At 53.1% G+C, this 2,500-nt stretch overlaps 1 protein-coding gene across 1 annotated transcript in view; it reads right to left on the bottom strand.

Annotated features, from left to right (window-relative positions):
• Positions 1-2,500, bottom strand: part of nfatc1 (nuclear factor of activated T cells 1) — a gene marked incomplete at both ends in the record, with an annotated part of 52,710 nt that overhangs the window by 42,026 nt on the left and 8,184 nt on the right. The window lies entirely within an intron of this gene.

Raw genomic sequence — 2,500 nt, 5'->3', positions numbered from 1 at the left:
TTTTACATATACACACACACACACACACACACACACATTTCTTCCATTACTGTCAGTCCAGGTCGGTGCTGATGGGACGATGCTAAGCGACAGGGTCCTACAGCATCTCCCGGTGATTGCAGAGGGCAGTGTGGCCTGCACACAGGTGTGTGTGTGTGTGTGTGTCCGTGTTCCAGAAGTAAAGGTCATGTCACCCACTAAACCTCCCATCTGATCCAGGGTCAGAGATAATACCTCTCTGTGGTGGTGGGGGACTAACTTGAGTTCCGTGACTTTTTATTTTATTTTATCGCCAGCGAGATCTGCTCAGCGTGACTGGGTTTGGAGGGGATCCAGAACGGCTGCTTGGCTGCCTGGCGCGGTGCAGGGGCATTCAGGCAGTCAAACACTGGAGCTCTGAGATGTCCCAGACCCACCAAGGTGGAGGAGGGGGGAGGAGGAGAAGGAGGAGGAGGAGGAGGAGAAGGAGGAGGAGTAGGAGGAGGGTCTCCCAAACCCACCAAGGTGGAGGAGGGGGAGGAGGAGAAGGAGGAGAAGGAGGAGGAGGAGAAGGAGGAGAAGGAGGAGAAGGAGGAGGAGGGGGAGAAGGAGGAGAAGGAGGAGGAGGAGGAGGGGGAGGAGGAGGAGAAGGAGGAGAAGGAGGAGAAGGAGGAGGAGGAGAAGGAGGAGAAGGAGGAGAAGGAGGAGAAGGAGGAGGAGGGTCTCCCAAACCCACCAAGGTGGAGGAGGGGGAGGAGGAGAAGGAGGAGAAGGAGGAGGAGGAGTAGGAGGAGGGTCTCCCAAACCCACCAAGGTGCTGCCTGATGGGACAGGAGGACAGGAGGACAGGAGGACAGGAGGACAGGAGGACAGGAGGTCTGGTCTCTCCTCATGCCACCCAGTGAGCTAAAGGCTACGGCTAACCCATGGAGACTACCCCTGAAACCTGAGCACAGCGACTCCAAGGCGGCCGTAGGGACAACCAGCGTGCCGCAGCTGTGTGTGATGTTATCGCGACGCCATCTACACTCCGGCAGTTGAGGAATTAGTTGTGAAAATGTGACGTGAGAAACCAACCTAGTGGACGTGACAACACAGAGGAACAAGAACGGGAAGTGTCAGGACTGCAGGAGTCACTGCCTACTGTCCGCCGTAGACTGAAGACCCATCTCTTCAGGCTACATCTTGACTGTACCTACTAATGACCTCTTCATCCCCACTACACCCCTGTACAGTTTCTCTACCGTAAATAAATTAGGAAAAAATAAAATAATAATAATTCTTCCGTCTTCTAGCACTGTGACTGCCAATTTCCCCTGGCCCTAGCATAGATTACTTTTTCTTATGATGACTGATGGAGAGATGATTTACTTACTTACAACAAAAGTATTTGTTGTAGGTCTAAACATTTAGACAATTTGCTAAATGTCTCAAATGTAAACAGATGGAAATGGGAACAAAGACACGTTACTCCTTATATAGGAGAGGCTCGGAGAGTTGTAGCTGTGGTCTGTTACTTCCCTCCCATTGACAAAAAGAGAGACAGAGAGAGAGAGAGAGAGAGAGAACTCTAGGAGTTCCAATACCATACTGACCAGGCACGAGCGGCAGGGAAGTAAAACATGTGATTTGGAGGAGGAACCCTTTGAGGGTTTGAGAGCCTGCGAAAGCGCTGTGTATTTGTGTAAGGAAATGGGTTGCTGCCTAGCAATGCTGTTTATTTAGGCTGTGGGGAGTGTGTGTGTGATGGGGAGAGACCGTAGAGAGAGAGAGAGAGAGAGAGAGAGAGAGAGAGAGAGAGAGAGAGAGAGAGACCGTAGAGAGAGAGAGAGAGAGAGAGAGAGGGAGGTACTGTAGCAGGCGCTCAGCACAGGCAGCGCAGTCTCACCGCCTCTCCCCTCCTTCTCCCCTCCCACCCCCCTCCCTCCCCCCTCCCTCCCCCCTCTCCCTGGGTCCTATTAGCACCCACCAGAGGAATGTCAAGACTCTGTCCGCTCATGGCACCAGAGGGAGAGGGAGGGAGGAGGAGCGATAGAGGGGGAGGGAGTGGAGGAGAGAGGACGGAGGGCGGTGAGGGCAATGGGGGCATCCCTCCTCTCTCCTCCTCTCTCTCTCCCCTCCCTCCTCTCCCCTCCTCTCCTCTCCTCCCCTCCTCTCCTCTCCTCTCCTCTCCTCTCCTCTCCCCTCCTCTCCCCTCTTCTCCTTCCCTCCCCTCACCTCTCCTCTCCTCTCCTCTCCCTTCCCCTCCACTACTCTCATCTCCTCTCTTTTCCTCCCCTCTCTCCTCTCCTCTCCTCGCCTCTCTTCTCCTCTCCTCTCCCCTCCTCTCCTCTAAGCTAGTGGATGTTCACACTCCCTCGTTACGTGCTGACAATACACTACCTCTGCTTCTCTGTGTTGTGGAAAGAGGAGACAAGAAAAACAGGAAACTGACATGTGTGATCTCATAGGTCCTGTTGCTATTTTAAACAAATAACAACAACAACAGACAACAACAAGTATATATGTGAAAAAAATAAAT

This window comes from Nansenia antarctica (assembly GCF_963989245.1).
Source record: "Nansenia antarctica genome assembly, chromosome: 3".
In the NCBI taxonomy this organism is placed as follows: Eukaryota; Metazoa; Chordata; class Actinopteri; order Argentiniformes; family Microstomatidae; genus Nansenia; species Nansenia antarctica.
Note: the sequence above shows the minus strand (reverse complement) of the source record. Positions and strands in the feature narration are given on the sequence as shown.